The following is a 23,165-nucleotide window of genomic DNA, read 5'->3' as shown; positions in this document are numbered from 1 at the left end:
GTGCATCCAGGCTCCCCATATCTTTTCCCATTTACATGGGCATCCCCTGGTATGGTATACTGTCTGTTCAGTCCGTTGGTACCAGTCTAAATAATCTTTCCAGGACTGCAGTGCTGGGGGCCATGCTGGGACCCCACGCTTGGGCGATGTTTTGCTTTGCCACCACCCCCGCCACGGCTAGCCATGTTTTGGCCCATTTGGGCCATACTATGTCTCCTGTCACTCCCACAATATTCCATCTCGCCTCTACTGGGACCTGATCACCCACTACCGCTGTCATCATTTGAACCACCTCCCTCCAAAATATCGGATTCTTGGGACAGTCCCACAGTATATGGAACAACGTTCCTGTCTCCCCACAACCCCGAACACACTGTGTTGAGATATAGTGGCCCATGCAGTATTGTACTGACAGCGAGGCGTAAGATCTATGTAGAATACGGAGCTGGATCAGCCTGAATCTCGCTCTCACAGCTATCTCTCTGGGGTTCTGCAGGGCCTCCCCCATTAGTCATCCTCCAGGAGACCCACATCCGAATCCCAGGCCGCCTGCAAGGGTCCCAGACAGTCAGGGGTATTATTTATAAGTTGGGTTTGTCAGTCTTGTGTTAGTCATAATATCTAATCCTGCCAGCATTAACTCCTCTTTTGTCATTTCTGCAGTTCATAAAAGCAAATGCCTTTGACTTGAATGTAAGCAGGTGGCATTGGCTGAATATTCCCGAATATCAAAATAGGACAAATAAAAAAGATTTAAAGAAGCTACATCTTTGAAACATCAGATGAAGCAATACAAACCCTCCTATTATATGTGTGTTGTAAAACTGTTCTTCATCATAGGATCTTTCAGATTTAATTTCCTTGCTTCTCATTGACCATGTCCTCCAAACACCTCCCAGCTTCAATTTTGTCTTCCTCTGTTTTCCTCCTTCGGTGAGGAATGGGCCAAGTACACCGCCTGACTATGGCCAGTGTCCTTCCACTAGTTGCGTGCATTTGGAGATACTTTTTTTAAAATCTGACTGGCTCTATAAGAGTGCAGGTGTTTACAATTCAACCCCCGTATTCTGCAACCTAGCTTGCCCTTATCCACCCCCCACCTGCGCATTCTGTCCTGTTGTTATCTGCTGTTCTTCCCTCCGTCCTGCCCTCCTCCCCCTCCCACTGTCTGTTGGGTTTCATGCTCCTGCCCACCTTCCTTCTGCCGTCTGTGGTGTTGCTTGCTCCTTCCCTCCTCTCACCATCTGTGGTCTTGCTTGACCCCCACCCTCCCTTGTATTGCTTGCGCATCCCACTTTCCTTCCAGTGTCTCAGTTTGTTGGACCTCATCCCACCGCATACTGTTTTGTTTGCCCCTCCCGCCCCCCACAACCATGTTGCACAGCAGCTATTGTTAAAAACCTTGACAAAGTCAATAGGTCTTGCATATGTGAGACCTATTGGCTTTGTCAGTGCTTGTTGTTTGGTTAAGTACCACCAATGTTTTCACCATGTTTGGGCCCTGAGGTTACTACTAGTAATCCTAGGTGTTTTATGTCTCTTACAATGACATTTTGGTAGTGGTTACTGAGGAATTAAGGTGTCTACTGATGTCCTTGGCAGAAGAAATTTCATCAGATCCCCTGCTTCTGGGCTTTTACATGGTTAGAACGTTTAGACGTGATGAACTTGGTTTTATCCAGATCCTTTCCTAGAAGTACTGTCAGACCCAATTAAAACCAGATGTCATACTCTATAATTAGATGTAATCGTGGTTGCAGTTCACTTCAATCTGTGGCAATTCCTCTCTCCCCCCTGAGGTTATGGCACTGCTCTGTATACTTCTGCTGCTAAGAATTTCTGTTATGCCTGCAATAGTCTGAAAGCAGTTAAAACCTTCGTGAGCCAAAAAAGCCTAAAGCTTAATGACACCAAAAGTGAAATCTTTACACTAGGGCTGCTTCACAGCCTGAAGATAATTTACACTCCTGGTCCCGTTCTAACTTCTTAGGTGAAACTGCAAATCAAAATAAATATCAGGAACTTGGGCACTTTCTGGAATACTATCTACCGTAAGCCTCTGATTGGAACAGTGGTCAAACCCTCTTCGGCCAACTAACACTGCTGTTACAGTATTACCTGTTTGCATCATGTGTGGTTGTGGATCACAGGGTGTACACAGTCCTGCTATCTATTTTTTTCTTCAATAAAGTATTTTCGGTTTTGAGGTAACCCTTGATAACTGCCCTTGTTAACAATAATGCACCAGGACAGACTCTACCTTTATATTTTTTGGGTTTGCCATCGGGTTCAGACATGCTTCAGATGTTCTCTTACTGTTGGGCACCTAAGTCCAGATTTCGATGTTGGAAGCAAATGGCACAGATCTGTCATGATAAAGTACGTGTTATGACTGTCTCCCACTTAGGGACAGAAAAGTTTAAATCTGGAGCAAAGTCCTAAGATAGTGTATTGTTCAGTAATACACTATTTTAAATTCTGCTTCTTTTGAAACAATATCTTTTTGTCTTACTTGCATCGGATTTGTATAATCTGCCTGCCAAGTTACCTGAACGAGCGTGCGTGTTGAATGCGCACCGCCTTCCATTTGAAAAAGATTATTTGGCACCAACTGAATCGATGGTGTGTACACTGTTCCATGATGCAGCACCAGAACTCTTGAGTCACCGTCTGCTGCAGTTGCCAAATATGCCAAAGGAGTCCTCTCTAATGACGAAAGAGGAGGACTAACTGGTAGTCCAGTCTTGCTTATGTGTCCTCAAATGATTCCAACTTCAAATGCAAATAACCTGCAGGGCCCACTACCTTGAGTTTCTGAAATGGGCACAGTGGGCTGGGCACAATATGCTCCACTTCGGACAGCCTCTACCCTCCATGCACTGAACATCTTCTCCTCTGTAAGGAACCTTGGCTCCAAGCCAAGGAACTGTGCAGAGAGAGAGTGCATGAACTTGCCAGATGAACTTGATTTGAAAATGGCTCGACAATATGCATCTTCGACACTGGAGGAACCAAGGTACTACTCTTCAAAACCGAAACCAAGCTAACCAGCCTTCAGCACCAAGGATGGCTCTAAGGTTGAGCTAGACCTTCACTCTGAACGTACCACATGATAGTGAGCAGCTGGAGGCTAGATAGCGAACTATGTACATTTACCTTTTCATATTGTCTCAACACCGCTTTCCATTGCACAGCTGCCTCATTGAAACAAGCATTTGCAATGCAATCAGTCTCGCCTTTGGGACCTTATATGTATTTAGCTATGCAGCACATTAGCCTGGGTGCTGAAACATCTACGTTCTGTAACATGAAGGGAAAGTTAGCACCAAACTGCGTGACACGCCAAGGTATGGGAACACATGGAGAGAAATATTGCCTTTTTTAAATATAAAATCAGGGTCTTCGGTGGTCATATCACTGAAAATACAAGTTTTGAAAAAAATATTGTCTACGGGTGCTCGTGAAGACAATTTCTATGGACTGGAATCTAGAGAATGCTAAAGTGATTCTGGTATTTTACTGACCTCTGCTGGTCGTTTTCTATCAAAGTTAAATAGAGGCAGTTGCCAGAAAGTTTTTTTTTTAAAAGACCCTCAGCAGAAAGCAATTCTGGTATTTTACTGATCTCTACTGGTCCTTTTCTATTAAGACAGTTAAATAGTCAGCTGAACAGGAAAAAAAAGTCCCTAAGCGGATGCAGACAGTCCTAGGGCTGATCTCCAGAGCCCACAAAGTATATACTAATATATAAGTATACACTAAAGTATATACAAGAGGTCTCGAATGCTTGACCTAAAAACAGTGGCTTACTTTCAAAGAAGCTATATCAGAGGAGCTCCGGGCCTACACCAGAAGAGTAAACACTGCCCTAACACTATCATAGATGCCCCCTCACTTTCTGTACAATCCGATTAGGATCTTTCAGCTGACCATTTGCCTTTGTACCTCGACCCAGAGTCCATAGACCAACAGGATTTTGCTTGGCAAGATTAGATAACAGATCTGCATTATGACCAGCCTACCCTGTCATCTTTTGCTGCTATGACACTTTGTTACATTATGCTCTCCTATATGGGCCGCACAGTGACTTTATTGATGACTTATGCTGAGTAAACGCTTGAATAGGGGAGATCAACCTACAGGTGGTGATTCGTCACTTCCAGCATTGCTTTGAGATGCATCTGTTTGCCACAAATGAGATTGTACATTTTTAAAACTTCATGTCCAGGTACTCCAGTTCCTTACGTGTGGTACATGGTCAATGTTGTATAGAAACGCTGGTCTGGGACATGTGCATATGCTTTTTCCTACCACTGCTACTGATTCCATATGTTGTCAGGAAAATTCAGCAAGCACCTATAAAATTGATACTTGTAGCTCCCACATGGGGGCAATAATCATGGTTCTCAGTATTTCTAGAACTATTCATTCACCCTCATAAGAATCTACAGCTATGCCCAGATCTGCATCCACTCCAAGTTGGAATTTGCCTATCTTCAGTACTTGTACAATTGTCTGTTTCGTATTTAAGCAATTATTGGAGCGATCAGTCAATTTGTAAGGTTCCTGTTAACACCTTTATGCAAGAGGGTGATCCTGCTCAAATTAGCAACAATATCTTCAAGGAACCATATTATTGTTCTTCCAGTGAGCCCTTCTACTTGTTCCCATTTCAAAAACTCTCAGGGAATGTGGTTTTCCTTGTAGCTATAGCTTTTCTCCAGAGTAAGTAAACCCCAGGTGTTGATGGCTGAAACCCCTATTACCTAAGTCCACTAAGGCTTAGTTGCCCCCCAGTCAAACCTTTGTTTCCTGACTAATGTTTCTCCTTTTCATGTTTATCAGTCTATTGACTTGCCTTCCTTGTTTCTGCAGCCACAATTGCTTGTAGAAAGGGCTGTGTGCACTTTAGATGTTAGGAGAGCCATTATGTTCTACTTTGACATTTGGCAGTTCATCAGGGAAACAAAGCAGTTATTTGTTACATTTACTCAGCATATGGCAACCCAATTTCTAATGCTAGTCCTTTGAGGTGGATTTTAAAATGTGTTCCCAATTGTTATGGTAAATGTAAACAGACATTGCACATTTTACATGCAAGAAAGATACCACAATGGACTTTTTAGGCAATATCACATTAGCAGATATCTGCAAGGCTGCTACTTGGTCGTCCACCCACCCAATCTGATAGAGACATCTAGCCGTAGATTCCTTAACTTAGAATATCCCCAGGCGTCAGACTGGATCCGGAAAATACTTTGCAGCAGCACCTCTGCGTGCCGGGGGACGGCGCCACACGACCCCCCGCTGACGTCGTCCACGGACGTGACGTCCGCGAGGTCATATGAGTCCATCCCGGCGCGCGGATGTCAGTTTCCTTCTTTTCCGCATACAATGCGGATCCGGAGTGAACGGTTCCTCTGGCCTGTTTTCAGGCCTTGTCGACGCTTCGTGTCGGGAACAGTGTGCGATGCCTTCTGGCTTTAAAACTTGTAATTCCTGTTCGCGACAGACCTGCATCTTATTTGTATGTGGTGTCTGGGCGAGCACCATGAGTCCACGGACTGCGAAGCGTGCCAACACCTGAAGCCGAAGTCTCGGCGCGAGCACCGTATGATGCTTCTCTTGGCGTGGCTGTCCAGGTCGGAGTCTTCTCGCCCCCCGGCTTCTTCTTCAACGGCAGGTCCCTCTATTGTACGGTCCCGCCGTCGTTCGTCCTCCGGGGTTTGGGGCCGCCGTTCGCCACTTGGTAAGTCGAGGCTCTTGTCGTCGAGGTCTTCGACCTCCCCTCCTTCTGTTGTCAGGGGCACTGGTTCCCGGAACATTCCGGACGTGCGCTCCCGACAGTCTCCCTATCTGCCCTTTTCGGGTGAGGGGGCGACTCTGGCCCAAATGGAGGCATATACTGCAGCTCTGCAGGCCTCCCTTGGGCCCTCTCCCATTCCTGGGGCGTCCTCTGGGCCTCCACTTCTTGTGGAATCTGACAGACTCGCTGGCGGGTTCACCCCCGGCGCCGATTGAGCCTCTGCCTCCCAGGGACGTCGGAGATGTGGTACCGTTAGGACGCGGCCCTGTTGGGTCCCCCTCCATGGTCCACGTGGAGTAGTTAGGGCGCGGCCCACCTGGGTCACCCTCTATGACCCACGGCGCCTCTGTCACATAGCCCCGCTGGGCTCCCTGTGGCGCCACAGGTGGTTGCCGGTGCTCATAGGCCCGCTTTGAGCCTGTCCGGACCCAGGGTCGGTGCCGTACCGGCGTCGGAGGCTCGCCTCCTCAGGTCCGCCTCCGCTCCTTTCTCCTGAGTCGGAGCCTGTTATGGATAACGTGGAGTCTGCACCAGGGCGACGCCGAAAGCTTGCCTCGCCGGCTCCGGCGCCTGCTCCTTCCTCAGAAGGGGAGCTTGTCCGGCGCAGAGTCGATGCCGGATGCAGCCCAAGCCGGCGAGTGAAGATGCAGGGTTGGCGCCGACACTAGTCGCTTTGGCGCCGTGTCGGCACAGAATTATGGACTCTTCTCCAGAGGTCTCTGGAGAGAGAGTTCAGCACTGTCCTCTCGCCCAGCATCACCGGACGTACTGTTGCCAGTACCTCCCTTAGAATTTGTTAAGCTTCCTCTGGATCCTCATTCTTCAATGGGACTTCCTTCCGTGGAACATAGTTCGCACCCTCAGTGTCATGGGAGGGTCAGCTTACAACCCTCCCCCACTGACTAGTTGTTGTCACCTCCGCTGAGGGCTACCTAGGCCGGTGCTGCTTTTTTGAGGGTGGTCTCAGTGGCCACCCGCATTTTAAACATGCAACCCCCTTCTGCCTCCTTGTCAGTTGAACCCTTGCTTGAGGTCCTTCATCGAGGTCTGGGAATGTGGAGCCGCTTCTACCCTTTGAGGCTTCCCTTTATGATACCCTTTTAGGTATCTGGGTCAGGCCTGCTTCAGGTCACTCGGTGGCTCGTTCAGTTTTGCACTGCCACCGTCCAGCTCTGCATGATCCTGTTTGTCTTTTTGTGCACCATGATGTGCAAGGGTTTGTGTTGCAGGCTGCTTTTCCCTCCCTGCCCCCTCTAACACTTCCTCCCTTTCGGGAGTCCAGATGGCTAGAGTCATGGGGCAGGAACGTCTTTGCTTCCACTAGTGCGGCCCTACGGTCCTTAAATACAATGTGTGTTTTGGCGCGGGCTACCTCTGCTCTGTGGGACTCTGCAGAGTCTTTGCTTTCAGCCACCTCTGAAGGTTCTTGGGTTGATCTCCTTCGCCTCCTCCAGGATGACCGCGACCTTGCCGAATTCAAAATCCGCTCCGCCTTAGATGCTGCGGATTCTTTGGGCCGTGCTATGGCGAGCTCTGTTGCCTGAAGGCGTCACGCTTGGTTGCGCGATAGTGTCTTCCCTGAAAATATCCGGGAGCGACTGGTTGACTTACCCTTTGATGGGGTTTTGCTGTTTCATGCTCACGCAGTCTCGGCGGTTCACCGGCTCCTTTCAGGCTTTCGTCCTCCCACTTAGGTCTTCTTAGGCTTATCTTCCGTGGTGGTACTCTTTCATTTCGCATCTTTTAGATGCGCTCTGTGTTTAACATGGGTGGTAAGCCTTACGTCTTCTTTTTCTCTGTGATTACCCTTTTATTGGCATTCCTTGGATGCGTTTTTCTTTGAGCTGCCTGTTGGCCTACGGTGGCCGTGATCCACAGACTGCTGTCTGGTCCTCTGACTGTGGTATTGAGCCGGTGGATCAGCTCCGTAATGTCATACGGCTCGGAACTCAGGTTCACGGTTTGTTAGTTACTGCGTTGTTTTAGCTTGGCTTCTTGCCCTAAGAGGTGTTCCCCGTTGTTTGGGGTATGCATACTCCATATGGGGTACTTGTATGCGGGTATGCATACTCCATATGGGGTACTTGTATGCTATTATATAGCTTTGCTTATCTCACCTGGGCCTGGAGATTCTGTGGGCTCCATGCATCGCTTGGTGGCCCGTTGTACGGTGCTCTTTGTTTTTCCCTGGTGCCATCTTCTTACACCATGGTCATCCTGCCTGTTGCCTGTTCCACCTCCTTGTGAGGTTGCATGATCTCCTCTTCAAAAGAGGCTCCTACCTGCCCTTACTGTAGGTGTGCTCCGGTAGGGACATGTTCATGCTCCTGGCTTGTTCTGTCTCTGCATATTTATGTTTATACATTTATGTATGCATGCCGGTTGCCTTGGTATTCCCTTACCTACGTTGCCACCTCTTTTCGAGGTTGCGAGGTAAACACCGATATCTCCATGTGTGAGGGAGCTTTTCGGAGTTGTTGCAAGCATCCCATAGGTTTTTCCTTGCTTCCGCTTCTTGTGGTGATTTTCCAATTTGGCAAATGCCCCTTTTTGATGCTCGACACTGTACGTGTCCTTTCTGGAGTGTTTGGTCATGGATTCTGGGGCTCTTTCCACGATTCGTTACCTTGGTGTTTTTGGCCACATCCTTCGGATATGCTAGTCTATATTGTGGGTTGTTTCTCACTTTGGCTTCATACTGCCCGGTCGGGTATTTTTATGCTTCTTGGGTAAGCCACTTTAAGGTCTCGGTGGCCGTTTCGCCTGATGCGTGTTTCTACCTGCTTCAGCGAGTTTAAACTTGATGCTATTCGCCCATATTTTCCCTTTTTGGGATTGAATGTGCTATTGGCTTGTTTCTTGTCCCGCCAGCTGTTCCAAACGCATTGCTCGGATTCTAGCTCTTGCCTTTGGGCCTCTTGGCACCGGCTCCTTCAGCCTTCCTTCAATAGGCTAGTCTGTTACTCTGGTTGCATCTCTTCAGGTTCTTTTCAGGCTTGGGTCAGTGTCCTCATCGTGCGCTATTCTTCGGAGAGTGGTCTTGCTTGCTTGCTTGCTTGCTTTCTCTCTCTTCTTTCTTTCTTTCTCTTTCTCTTTCTCTCTCTCTCTCTCTTTCTCTCTCTCTCTCTCTCTCTCTCTCTCTCTCTCTCTCTCTCTCTCTCTCTCTCTCTCTCTCTCTCTCTCTCTCTCTCTCTCTCTCCCTCTCTCTCCTCTCTCTCTCTCTCTCTCTCTCTCTCTCTCCCTCTCTCCCTCTCTCTCTCTCTCTCTCTCTCTCTCTCTCTCTCTCTCTCTCTCTCTCTCTCTCTCTCTCTCTCTCTCTCTCTCTCTCTCTCTCGATTTCTCTCTCTCTCTCTTTCTCTCTCTCTCGATTTCTCTCTCTCTCGATTTCTCTCTCTCTCTCTCGATTTCTCTCTCTCTCTCTCTCTCGATTTCTCTCTCTCTCGATTTCTCTTTCTCTCTCTCTCGATTTTTCTCTCTCTCTCTCTCTCGATTTTTCTCTCTCTCTCTCTCTCGATTTCTCTCTCTCTCGATCTCTCTCTCTCTCTCTCTCGATCTCTCTCTCTCTCTCTCGATTTCTCTCTCTCTCTCGATTTCTCTCTCTCTCTCGATTTCTCTCTCTCTCTCGATTTCTCTCTCTCTCTCGATTTCTCTCTCTCTCTCGATTTCTCTCTCTCTCGATTTCTCTCTCTCTCGATTTCTCTCTCTCTCGATTTCTCTCTCTCTCGATTTCTCTCTCGATTTCTCTCTCTCTCTCGATTTCTCTCTCTCTCTCGATTTCTCTCTCTCTCTCGATTTCTCTTTCTCTCTCTCTCTCTCTCTCGATTTCTCTTTCTCTCTCTCTCTCTCTCTCGATTTCTCTTTCTCTCTCTCTCTCTCTCTCGATTTCTCTTTCTCTCTCTCTCTCTCTCTCGATTTCTCTTTCTCTCTCTCTCTCTCTCGATTTCTCTTTCTCTCTCTCTCTCTCTCTCTCTCTCTCGATTCTCTTTCTCTCTCTCTCTCTCTCTCTCTCGATTTCTCTTTCTCTCTCTCTCTCTCTCGATTTCTCTTTCTCTCTCTCTCTCTCGATTTCTCTCTCTCTCTCTCTCTCTCTCGATTCTCTCTCTCTCTCGATTTCTCTCTCTCTCTCTCTCTCTCTCGATTTCTCTCTCTCTCTCGATTTCTCTCTCTCTCTCTCTCTCTCTCTCGATTTCTCTCTCTCTCTCGATTTCTCTCTCTCTCGATTTCTCTCTCTCTCTCGATTTCTCTTTCTCTCTCTCTCTCTCGATTTCTCTTTCTCTCTCTCTCTCTCGATTTCTCTTTCTCTCTCTCTCTCTCGATTTCTCTTTCTCTCTCTCTCTCTCGATTTCTCTTTCTCTCTCTCTCTCTCGATTTCTCTTTCCTCTCTCTCTCTCTCGATTTCTCTTTCTCTCTCTCTCTCTCGATTTCTCTTTCTCTCTCTCTCTCTCGATTTCTCTTTCTCTCTCTCTCTCTCTCTCGATCTCTCGATCTCTCTCTCTCTCTCTCTCTCTCGATCTCTCTCTCTCTCTCGATTTCTCTCTCTCTCTCGATTTCTCTCTCTCTCTCGATTTCTCTCTCTCTCGATTTCTCTCTCTCTCGATTTCTCTCTCTCTCGATTTCTCTCTCTCTCGATTTCTCTCTCTCTCTCGATTTCTCTCTCTCTCTCGATTTCTCTCTCTCTCTCGATTTCTCTTCTCTCTCTCTCTCTCTCTCGATTTCTCTTTCTCTCTCTCTCTCTCTCTCTCTCTCGATTTCTCTTTCTCTCTCTCTCTCTCTCGATTTCTCTTTCTCTCTCTCTCTCTCTCTCTCTCTCTCGATTTCTCTTTCTCTCTCTCTCTCTCTCTCTCGATTTCTCTTTCTCTCTCTCTCTCTCTCTCGATTTCTCTTTCTCTCTCTCTCTCTCTCTCTCTCTCGATTTCTCTTTCTCTCTCTCTCTCTCTCGATTTCTCTTTCTCTCTCTCTCTCTCTCTCTCTCTCTCGATTTCTCTTTCTCTCTCTCTCTCTCTCTCTCTCGATTTCTCTTTCTCTCTCTCTCTCTCGATTTCTCTTTCTCTCTCTCTCTCTCTCTCTCTCTCTCTCTCTCTCTCTCTCTCTCTCTCTCTCTCTCTCGATTTCTCTCTCTCTCTCTCTCTCTCTCGATTTCTCTCTCTCTCTCGATTTCTCTCTCTCTCTCTCTCTCTCTCGATTTCTCTCTCTCTCGATTTCTCTCTCTCTCGATTTCTCTCTCTCTCTCGATTTCTCTCTCTCTCTCTCTCGATTTCTCTTTCTCTCTCTCTCTCTCGATTTCTCTTTCTCTCTCTCTCTCTCGATTTCTCTTTCTCTCTCTCTCTCTCGATTTCTCTTTCTCTCTCTCTCTCTCGATTTCTCTTTCTCTCTCTCTCTCTCTCTCTCGATTTCTCTCTCTCGATTTCTCTCTCTCTCTCGATTTCTCTCTCTCTCTCGATTTCTCTCTCTCTCTCGATTTCTCTCTCTCTCTCGATTTCTCTCTCTCTCTCGATTTCTCTCTCTCTCTCGATTTCTCTCTCTCTCTCTCTCTCTCGATTTCTCTCTCTCTCTCTCTCTCTCTCTCTCTCGATTTCTCTCTCTCGATTTCTCTCTCTCGATTTCTCTCTCTCTCTCTCTCGATTTCTCTCTCTCTCACTCGATTTCTCCCTCTCTCTCACTCGATTTCTCCCTCTCACTCGATTTCTTTGCTCTGGTATGGGGCTCATGCCGTTCTACCTGTCATTTTTTAATACCGGTATGGTGTAGCGCCATTCTTGCACTTTTAGGATATCTGCCATCTCGTTATTTCTGCTCTTCCGAGCTGCTTGAGTTGCTGTATGACTGTTCCGCCACAGCCTCCCCCCTTTATCCGTCACTCTGTTGCCGGATCAGATGCTTGGCGGTTTCTGTTGTTCTGTCGCAGACCCACCTCCTCTTTGGGGTATGGCTGTGGTATCTATTCTAAGTTAAGGAATCTGTGGCTAGATGTCTCTATCAGATGTACGAGTTACTTACCTTCGGTAACGATACATCTGGTAGAGACGTTGTCTAGCCGCAAATTCCTTAACGCCAACCCAGCCTCCCCATTCTGCGAGGACCTTGCCAAGTGGGGTTCTCTGCTGGCCCCCTGTTACAGTTGGCTTTGGCTTTTTCTCTCATGGGTGCTCACATTGTTGCGTCCCTTTGAGGTTTGCCATAATACCACTGACTCCCTCTCCGGGGTTTCTGTCACATTAATACCGTTGGCTCCCTCTCAAGGGTTTCTTATCTGTAAAATGAGGCCTTTTCGATTGTCCTTCACCAGGAGATTCCTCTTCATTTTCTTCTTCTCCTGCTGTGTTTCTGCCTTCTCTGTTGGCTCAGGGTTCTGCGCTCCTCTACGGTAGTCTTCTTGGGGGCTCTGTTCCCCTGTGTTTCAGACCTCCGTTCCTATAGAGCGGTCCCAGACTTTTCATTCTTACGGTGCACTGTTGTCTCTGTGCTCCGTTCTTGCTGGACGGCACAGTTCTACATGGTACTGACAGTCTATTTTTGTCTGTTGTTCTGCATAGTAATAAGTCTATTTCTGTCTGTTGAGATATTCTTCCCTTGTTGCACTTGGGAAGGGTCTTCGCTTAGCTTGCGAGGTTCTTTCTCACAGCTTTTTCACCTATATGTAGGTAGTGTCTAATTCTGTCTTTTACGGTGGCGTCTTCACCATCCTCCTTATTTATTCACGGATTTTCATCCATCGCACATTGTTCCCATACTTTCACATTTTTTTTATTGGTGGCTCTGCATTGTCGCCGAAAAGTTTCTCCGAAGAAAACTGAAGTCAGTGCGCCGGGAGGGACTTGTATGACCACGCTGACGTCAATTACGGGGTTGACGTCAGAGCAGGGTCGTGTGGTGCCGTCCCCCGGCGCGCAGAGGTGCTGCTGCAAAGTTTTTTCCGGATCCAGTCTGACGCCTGGGGATATTCTAAGTTAAGGAATCTGCGGCTAGACAACGTCTGTACCAGATACATTGTTACCGAAGGTAAGTAACTCATACTTCAATAAGCATTACTGTGTGTACCATAATGCCTGAGAGGACACTAGTCAGATAAACTGTTCTTAAAAAAATTGGTCCACACTTTTCCTGCTCTTGCATCCAAGTTGCCACATTAGGGATGAGGTACCACTTTTCAGGCTGTGATCTACAACACCACAAGCTGCAAATGGAAAACGTTACTTTTGCAGCGTGAATCTTTTCTCGATTCACATGCTGTGCATTATTCTGCCATCTAGTAGTTGGGTCTGGAATTGTTGTATTTTGTTTTTGGGGGGTGGGCATCGACACACCACCATTTGGTGTCCTTCTGGGACGTCGACACACCTTTGCTCGCCATCTTCAGATTCTTTTTCCGCCGTTGGGTCTGGATTGATGCGGAAGGAGCTCCTGATGTTTGCAGAGAAGAATCGCCGAAAAGGAAGGAATAAACTTCCAAAAACAATAAGTATGAGGATTCAACGTACTGGAATCCAAATCGGGGTTCTGGAGTGCATCAAAAGCTGAAAAGGACAACCTTTGCCAACAAACTGATAATGCGCATACAGGGGGCTCCCTTTGCGCAGTAATGGACAAGACACTGTTCAAGTTCTGCCAAAATTGTCACCACAAGTACGCCCAAAAGGACCAACATCCTGTCTGCAACCTTTGCTTACCACAGGATCACCAAAGTGAAGATTGCAACGCGTGTTCGGCTTTCACCCCAAAAACTTTGAGGGTAAGAGGGACAGAGAAGAGCCAACTACACCATGCAGGGGCAGGGCACAGCACCATCGCTACGAGACCTGGATTTCTCCAGCGAGAAAGGACAATGTCGCCGAAGGTCCAGAGGTCGACGTGGACATAGACGCCTAGGTCGTAGATGTTGAAAAGAAGAGGTAAGAGAACCGTCCACCTCGAAAAAACTAGAAGAGTCCCGAAAACTCACTCGAGGCCCTCGAAAGGAGCCTCGGCGTCTAAGCACTCTACGTCCGCAGTTGCGTCCAGAGACAAACACTTAGACAAGGACTCCGTAACGGCAAAGATCCTCGAAAGATAAGACGTCCAAAAACATTCAAGGAAAGGACACTTCGATTTTGAAACAAGACCGGTTAAAACAGGCTTCGACTGCCATGAAGCCGCCGTCGACTGCAAGGAGAGGGAGAAAGTCTCGACACCGAAACTCACATGTCCGAGATCGAGAAGAAAAGAAAGAGGCTAGAAGCAGAAATGGCGGGTATTTTGCGACGGCAAAAGAGTTCGAGAGCTTGAAGCAATTTAAGATACCGCCAAAAACGACGACAGAAGTAGAAAAACGCGTCTGAGTTACAGCCTCCAACAACACCCGAACCGGTCAAGGAAAAGAAGCAGACAAACAGACTTGTGTGGGCTTGGAAACCTTGAAGGTTCAAGAGCTACAATGGCAAGACCTCGACTCCGCCTCCCCAGACGAGGCGGTTGATACCTATCCTTCGAGGCCTTCACCTCCCAGATGACATTGGTATGTACAACTGAGTAATCAAAAAGTCTGCAGATACCTATGGAGTACAACTTGATGAAGAAAAACCACAATCCTGTTTTCTACTCCACTTTAGTATCTACACAATCAAGGAATCAATTCCTCCCTATGCTACCAAGTGTACTAGATAAGGGAAGAGAGGCATTTAAGGAGCCTGCCACATGTAAGGCAGTCACACCAAGAGGAGAGAAACAATACAAACACTCCTCCAAGGACCCCATTTACTTCAAGGGTCAGTAGCAGCTGACTCTCGTAGCAGCTGACTCAATTATAACAGCCACGGCAAGGAAAAGGGCTAGTGTACCACCACGGGTCCACCACCAGACAAAAAAGCAGGAGGATGGCCCTTTATGGGGAGAAAAGTCGAGAGAAGTGCGGCAAATCAATGGCACATAGCAAATTCAAATGCATTGCTGAACAGATATGAATACCAGCACTGGGAGAAGTTAGGGGAGCTCCTAAAGCACCTACCTGAACAATTCCAAAAAAGAGCAAGCCACTTAGTAGAGGAAGGAAAGAATATAGCAGATACATGCTTAAAATCTGCACTAGATGCCGCAGAAAGATAGAGTATGCAGATGATCGGCATCACCGAAAAAAGGCACGCATGGCTGCGGATCTCGGGTTTCAAACCAGATGTGCAGAACAATATACTGAACTCGCCGTTTAATGGAGAACAGCTGTTTGAAAAGGTAGTGGATGACAAACTAAACCAAATAAAAGACAACGAAATAGCAAGATCTATGGGTCCTCAACAATTCAGAGGCATGCTTAGGGGCACCCCCTCAAGGAGACCAGCGGCAGAGATAACCATCACCCTACAACCTCGCATCCGTCATATCAGAGTAACCAAGGGGTAAACCAAGGACAACCAGGGCAACAACAAAATTGGCAATGCCAGCAGGGAAGACAATCCTTTCGAGGACTCCCCCCTCAGAAGAAGCCTTCCATAAAGAGGGGGAACACCAGCAACAACAAAGTGACTGCATTCTAAGCAGTACACACACTCTGGAAACATCACAGAGTGTGCCCGCAATAGAACAACATCCAAAAGACAAACTGTTCCTCCACCATACTACACCAGTAGGAGATAGGTTAAAGTACTTCCTCCAAAAATGTAGAGAGATCACTTCAGACAAATGGAGCTTAAATGTAATACAGTTCGGTTACTGCTTAGAGCTAATCAAACCACCTCCAAACAAAGGCCCAAAAAAGAAAATGCATTCAAAGAGAAAAGTTACTCATATACTTCAAAAAGTGCAAGAATTACAAGCCAAATAAACAATAGAACAGGTACCACACTAGGGAAGAAACAAAGGAAATTGCTTCACGTACTTCTTAATTCCAAAGATAGATTGGACACTGCATCCAATATTGGACCTCGGATTTCTCAACAAATTCATAAAGACTCAAAGGTTCAAAATGACAACACTGCAAGAGGTGATTCCACAATTGCAGATAGACTACATAGGAACCCTAGACTTAAAGTATGCATACTTACACATTCCCATGAAAAAAAACCACATTGAGATTTGTGGTCAACGCAACACACTACCAGTTCAAGGTGCTAGCATTTGGTCTAAAGTCTGCACCAAGAGTGTTCACAAAGTGCCTAGCAGCAGTGGCCGCTCATCTAAGAAGACAAGAAATCCATGTATACCCGTACTTAGACGACTGGTTGGTAAGAGCAAGCTCGTACAGACTCTGCAAACCACATATACAGGAGGTGTAATAGAGACACTAATTCACCTCGGATTTTCCATGCACTGGGACAAATATTCCCAAGAGCCAGAGCAAGAAAAGGGGTTCTTAGGAGCAAGAATAGATGGAATATTGGGGAAGGTGTTCCCAAGTGAGAAGAGAATATTAGCCCTACTGAAGGAGATTCCGCTATACCAGAAGGGGCAATCTCTGACAGTGTGGACAGTGGGGAAGCTGCTAGGAATGATGGCTTCATGCATTCATTTGATTCTTAACATTTGCTTACACATGAGACCATTCCAAGAATGGCTTCAAGCGCAATGGTCACAGGCAACAGGGAATTGTGAGGATCTAGTGGTTTACACGCAAACAGTACAGCAGGAAATAGCATGGTGGAACCAAACATATCACGAGGGAAACCTTTCACACAGCCAACTCCAACAGTGACCATAACAGACGCTTCACAGATAGGATGGGGAGTGCACATGAACAACCTCAAAATAAGGGGATTGTAGACATAGCAGGATGCTCTGCAGCACATCAATATCTAGAGTTAAAAACAGTGTTCCTAGCCTTAAAAGCCTTTCAGGAAGAGCTCTACGGAAGGACAGTTCTGATACAAATAGACAACACAACCACCATGTTTTACATAAGCAAGGAGGAACACAATCATGGGCACTTCCGACTCTAGCTCAGCAACTCTGGCTGTGGGCAATCCCAAGAAACACAAACCTAATAGCAATACACCTGCCTGGAAAGGACCATATAGAAGCAGACAGGCTGAGCAGACAGTCGTCATCATCCTATGAGTGGGAGTTCAATCAAACAGAACATCTCAAGATTTTTCACAAATGGGGAACTCCAAAAGTCTACCTCTTTGCAACACCCCACAATGCAAAATGGCAACGCTTCGCATCCAGGCAACCTTGCAAAAATTCCCTGTGGAATGTGCGAAGGGTAGAATGGTCAGGGATATTTGCCTAAGCTCCACCCCCCCACCCCCCCGCCGATACCACTTCTCCACAGAGTAATAAACCAATGCAAACGCAGCCACATGACTATGATTCTCATTGCCCCACGAAGGGCAAGACAGACTTGGTTCTCAGAGATAATTGAGATATCTCAAAAATCAATCCCAAATTGCCAAAAAGATAAGACTTACTAACAATGCAAGAAGGAAAAGTACTTCACCCAGAACCCAAGAGCCTAAACCTTGCAGCATGGCTCCTGAGGATATATAATTTGCACACCTCAAACTACCAGAAAGCACCATGACCGTTCTACAAGAGGCAAGAAAGCCAAGAACAAGAAAATGATACATGACAAAATGTAAAATATACTCATCATGGTGCCTCAAAGAACACCTTTACAAGAAGATCACAAAAATACTTAACACATTTACTACTTAGCAAACTAACCTATACATCACTAAAAGTACACTTGGCAGCTGATGTAGCATAGACAAGAGGACAAACTGGGGAGAGCTTCTTCACTTCCCACTTGATCAACAGGTTTCTAGAAGGGGCAAAAAGAATCGCACTGCCAAAGACCATGTCGGCACCCACATGGAACCTTAATATAGTACTCGCTCAGCTAATGGAAGCACCATTTGAGCCCTTCCCACTTGATCAACAGGTTTCTAGAAGGGGCAGAAAGAATTGCACTGCCAAAGACCATGTCGGCACCCACATGGAACCTTAATATAGTACTCGCTCAGCTAATGGAAGCACCATTTGAGCGGCTACACAAGGCAACACCACAGATGCTCCCACTAAAGACGGCCTTTTTAGTAGCAATAAAATAGCTGCGTAGAGGTAGTGAACTGCAAGCACTAACACTACAGGAAAAAAATACAGACCGAGAAAGCATTGCATACTCTTGACGCTAGAAGAGCAGTCATGTATTATATTGAAAAAAGAATACAGACGGACAAAGCAATACTTTGAATCTTTTGCAAACAGTTTTCTGGGAAGGCCAGTAACCAAAAACACAATTGCACGATGGATTGCACAAGCTATACAGTTATGCCACAGCCAAGCAGGGCATACATTACAAGGAGCCCCGCGGGCTCACTCAACAAGAAAGGAGCAACAATCACATTTTTAGCCAATACTTCAATTCAAGACATTTGCCTGGAGGCAACATGGTCTTTTGTGCACACGTTCACAAAACATTACTGTGTGGACATTCAAATGAATAAAGAAGCACAAGTAGGACAAAGTCTTGCAACATCTATTCACAAACCAGCGCTCACCTTCCACCCAGCCACCACAAGACTAGCAAACTGCTAAAAAGTCTATGCACGGCATGTGAATCCAGAAAAGATTCATGCTGCAAAACGTGTAGTTTTGCAGCTTGAAGAATTTTCTGGATTCACTAGCGAACCCTCCCTCCTCCACCAAGAAAGATGAGGGAAGAGAGAAAAAAAAAAAGAATCCGAAGATGGCGACCAAGGTTGGGAGCTTCCGGAGGAAGCACGTCGACGTCACAGAAGGACGCCAAATTGTGGTATGTCGATGTCCACCAACAACAAAAAAGACAAGCATTTGCAATGCAATAGGTCTCACATTTGCAAGAGTTTGAGCTATTGGCATTGTAAATGACAATGCCTTTTATTTATGTTTTGGAAACCTGCAAGCGGCACGTAAACATACACTTTGTACATAGTCATTGCTTATGAGAAGCAAGGCTGGCAGTAAAAGGGTGCAGTTACTGACAACCTTGCTTAAAACTATATATCAGCGTATTGAGTTACCTCAAAGGTAGCAAAAGATCCTCTAGCCAAGGTAGAGTTATTTGTCGAACAACTAAAGTAAAACGTATACTATGATCAATGTGTTTCTGGCAGCAGTACAGAATGCAAGAATGCAGCCTGGCCAGGGTTTTCATACTTGCCAAATTTCCACACTACATACTTTGCACAGATATAAGGTTTTTTTTAATGTGTGTGGCAGAGTTCCCCTGTGCAACTAGTCTCTTAAGTCAGCACCTTGAAAAAGTGACACAGATTTTCCCACTTGACTCTGGTGGTGTAGCCAAAATATATATCTGGTATAACATACAAACTCCAGAAACTATAGAACTGGCCTGACACCTCCTGTATATTGGTTATTATGGCACTACACTGCCCCAGCATATGTACCCCAGGAGTGTTGCACTATTTTAAGGCCGTTTTTATACTATTAACACTGCAGTAATTAATTTGTGAAATACGGGTGTCCTCTTTTCAAAAGAAATCAGCACACAAGGCATTTGAAATGTTACATATAAGCACACTGAACCCATGGAAATGTCAGACATAAGTATTCTCAAAACTTGGTAGCTATGCCTTCACAGGCAGGGTCAACTACTTGGCAAGCGTCTTTCACAAAACTAAGTTGGCAGGGTCAACTACTTGGCAAGCGTCTTTCACAAAACTAAGTTGGCCGCACCAGCATTTTGAGGCGAGCACTTTCACTTTTAAAACTACATGCAGGGATTTAAAATTACTAAGTGATGCTGGCTAAAAATTCAAGATTGGGTGACAGAAATCCAAGAAAGGAGAATTCTTGCTAACTATGAAAGAGTACATCTAAGTTGACTTTGGAGAAAATGATCTCTACCCTGCCTGTCATCACAGCATGGCAATTTAGCAGGAGGGGACCCCTAGATGCGATGATGCCTTGCATCTCGTGCGGATTTAGGGGTTGGATTCTGTTATTGCTTCAGCCACATTGCAAAACCATGGGTGCGACGTCAAGAACTGCAGATGGGGTGCGATTTTGTGGATGGTAACACCATTCTATACTCAAAGACCACTGGAAGCGGTTTGCAGGGAGTATAGATTTTGAGCACTGTGGTGTGCTCCTAATGCAGATCCACCGAAAATGAACGCTGTGTTCGTGTGCATAGTTCGGTTCGGGGAGTAAGATACGACAGCAGGTTCAGTGTGCAGTCTCTCAAAGTTCTTCTTATAGGTCCATAGTTGTGGAGACCAGGAGCTTCAGTGCTTCCACCCTGTCCGGGATATATATACACAGTTTTCCAACTAGTCTTGTGTAGAAGAGGCTCTGTGTGCTTCTGGCAGATACTAGATGGAAGACCTCAAGATACAGAAGCCCACCAGTGTTTGGCTCAGAGATTGCCCTTCGGTCCCCGAACTGGTAGAGGTAAAGGAGTGTTCACAGGGAGAAAACATTCCCCATGTGGAAAAAAAATAAAAGAAAGCAATCCCAGTATCACGCTGAAAAAGAGACAACTTGCTCAACATGGAACTGTTAAAATAATTAAATTTAAAATCTACATTGAAAACAGGAGTATACATTTTCAGATTCCCTCATTTTTTTAGAGAAGAGAGTGGCACAATAAGAAATACGATATAAGGGGACTAGTGTAAGTTGGAGAGCTGCTGTATTGAAAAGACAATAGGCACCTCAAGATCACAATACATGCCACTCCGCTCCCCTGGACCTTTCCTGGACTAGCGACCTGTGAGATATTCGAACCCCTGCAGCTGATAATAGACGCTACAGGATGTACATTTCCCAAACCTAGAGTAACAAGCTTTGCAGGTAGTTAGTACATTTACCTTGCTTGCTGCTAAGTAAAGGGCACCAGATTTCCTCTCAGTAGAAAACCGTGTCCAAAACGTGCAGGAACAGTATGTGACGCACTGTCAGGCACTGCTGAGAACTCAAATGTTCCAAAGTAGAACCCAATTATGTATTAATACTAATCAACGGAAGAACCGAAGACAAAGCCCCGAAATGGGTACGAAAACATGAAAAAACCAAAGCAATAGTTCATGCTTTGTGGTTCAGCGAGCTCAACGTGTAAAGTGTTATTGTGCTTTATTCAACTTCACGTAAAAACTTCTAAGCGCAGGGAAGACCAGAGCTTCCAATTAACGCATGTAACTATTCACATGAACGAAGACTCAAGTGCACAGACCAGATGATCTAAGTCATACAGTGCATTCTACGTAAAAAAACCTCCTGTCTACATGCCCCGTACCCCACGCTTTGAAGGGGGGGCTATACCAATCAACAGGAATAACATGTATTTATAACTTTAAAACTCTGCAGTGTTCCGATATGAGACCAAGTAGATACGGCAACATATAAACTAGAGAGCATGTGGAGAAAAATGCACGAGTAATCTACAACAGCCGATTGAACACTGCAGTCACTACAAAAGAACTCTAACAGCATCGCACAAGGTGCTAGAGAGCAGAATGCTATAGCCCATTATCTAATGGTATTGAATGGGTCGTTGCCCCTTAATCTTGCAGTGTCCCCTTTTCACTGTAAGGAATGTTTTCCTCTCACCATACCTGAAAAGTTGCATATTCCATCACGGTACACAGGGGCCACACCTTTGTGATCACAAAATATTGTTCCTCTGTCCATCCTAAAAGATATTCTGCCCGCCTCGCCAATACAATAAGTTATTGAGGTGCCCTGGAAGAACGGTGAACGCATTCTCCAAGTTTCCCCTATAGTTTTCGTCGTCTGCGGGGGCAAGCCTGTGTCCTCTTTAGATGCCCGTACCCAACGATGTCCCTTCCTTAAGAGATAAGACGTGTAACCCTGTTAAACAATGCTGGATGTTTAAGCTCGCTGTAACCGATAATGCTACGTGTCCTACTTTGGAAGAAAGATAAATACTACCGTGGGCTCAACGTCACAGTACCCAATTAAAGAACGAGACTGTGGCAGAAAATGCCAGTACTCGATGATGCTATGCCCAGAAAAAGACACAACTTCACCAACGGTGGCTGATTAAGTTTTGAGTCCCCACCCATCACTGTCCAGTCCATAGTCTCCGATGTTGTGTTCCAAAGGGTGATTTTGCCTTTCTCCTTTACCTTCGGATGTTGTGGCCTCCATGCTATGATTCTGGTTACTGGAGCAAACCACGGCCACTCGGAGGGGTGAGGCAGGCATTCTACTGTCCGGAGCCTGGGGCCTCGGTGACCTAAAACATCCGGGAGGACTCTACAGCACCACCGCTTCTCACACAAAATGGTGCCGCAAACTCAGCCTAACCGGAGTGACGCTACCATGTCAACGGAGGTAGGAACCATGAAAGTACATAGAAACTGCCACAGTGCAGAGACAGAAAAGAAATACTACATAAACAAAGGGACTCTATTGGCATTAGAAACAAGCTGTAGGAAATGCATTAGAGAAAGCTATGAAGCCAGTGCACGGGACATAAAACGGAGGAAACTTTTATGGAAGGTCCCTTCCAGTAAAAATATTAGAGATGCGCTCTTCCTATTACAGAACCAGACACGCTACTCTGCATGAGGTAATGGATCAGGGCACAGGCAGGCACCTGAGGCGCGATGTGCTCCAGCAATTGGGAAATACGGAGAAGCAGCCTTCGGTTACCTGTTTTACGTAGCAGGCAGCTGTAGCGAGAAGTGAACATGGAGAAGCAGCCTCCCGTATGCGTGTCTGGAAGAGACGCTGAGCGTGCACAAGCGAAATCTCCAGTCCGGATGGGCGGGTCCTAAATGAGATAGGGCGAACACCAACCCTGCTTCCAGAGAAGCCGAAAACAAAGGCAACGACCATAGATCTCGCCAAGGCGAAGCAACGCATGTGCTGCAACGCATGCGCTGCAACGCAGGCGAGACCTAAAAAAGGAGGACAAATACAACAATTCCGGACCCAACCACTAGTTGACTGCATAATGCACAGCTTGTGAATCCAGAGAATTCTTCAAGCTGCAAAACTACACCGACCGGTAAGAAACTATATACGTTACCTTTAACAATAGGTTTGCAGCTTGTAGTTATGTAAATTCACATGCTCCCTACCCACTGCCTAGATGCGAGAGGAAAATAGTATTTCTCGTAATCCTACTGATGCTTTTCTGCTTTAACACTGCACACATTGTTTTCCAGCTCAGACATTACAGTGCTTCTCAAGTCTACACTAACACTTACCCGAAAGGCAGAAACTCAATTTAAGGTGGATTTTTGTCCTTCTGCATTGTGGGTTTCAGGGGAGGTATCACGAGTCCCCTTGAAACCAAAAGTCACTATGCAAAACAAAAAACTTTTATTAAAACCCAAACCCAACACTAGATGGCAGGTGTGTGGAAAGCATGTGAATCTGCTACAAGCACTAAACCTTTTCCGTAATAAGTTACTTATGTTCA

At 46.1% G+C, this 23,165-nt stretch overlaps 1 protein-coding gene across 2 annotated transcripts in view; it reads left to right on the top strand.

The window, feature by feature from the left end:
* Window positions 1–23,165, top strand: part of ZMIZ2 (zinc finger MIZ-type containing 2) — a 333,804-nt gene that overhangs the window by 301,418 nt on the left and 9,221 nt on the right. The gene's annotated exons all lie outside the window — the stretch shown is intronic.

This window comes from Triturus cristatus, chromosome 11, assembly GCF_964204655.1.
Source record: "Triturus cristatus chromosome 11, aTriCri1.1, whole genome shotgun sequence".
NCBI lineage: Eukaryota > Metazoa > Chordata > Amphibia > Caudata > Salamandridae > Triturus > Triturus cristatus.
The sequence above is the reverse complement of the archived record's forward strand: the minus strand, read 5'-3'. Positions and strand labels throughout refer to the sequence as shown.